We start from the raw sequence: 420 nt of genomic DNA, 5'->3' as shown, positions 1-420 counted from the left end.
GGGTTGGTTAAGTAATAAGTGAATTTATTTTTTTTTAATAGTTTTAAATTTAAGTTTCAGAAAAAAAAAAAAGAAAAACATGTACTAAAAAAGACCGTTACAAATTTTTAAACTAAATTAGTTAAGGAAAAGTATAGGCATAGTTAACATAACCGGACCGGTCGGTTTTTGAAAGGCAAATTATCCAAAATGTGTGATATGGGATTCGAACCCCTATCTGCTGGAAAATCAAAACCTCTTTGCCGCTGAACTGTGTTGATTTTCATTAATTTATATGCAAATTATAATATATATAGATATCTTTCATCAAATAGTTTACTTTTATTTATTTTATTTTAATTTTAGTTATAAACTCACTCATTCTTAAATTAATTATATTTTTATTTAACAATAATTATAAACTCACTTATTTTTTCTTTT

Source organism: Arachis duranensis, chromosome 5, assembly GCF_000817695.3.
Source record: "Arachis duranensis cultivar V14167 chromosome 5, aradu.V14167.gnm2.J7QH, whole genome shotgun sequence".
NCBI lineage: Eukaryota > Viridiplantae > Streptophyta > Magnoliopsida > Fabales > Fabaceae > Arachis > Arachis duranensis.
The sequence above is the reverse complement of the archived record's forward strand: the minus strand, read 5'-3'. Positions refer to the sequence as shown.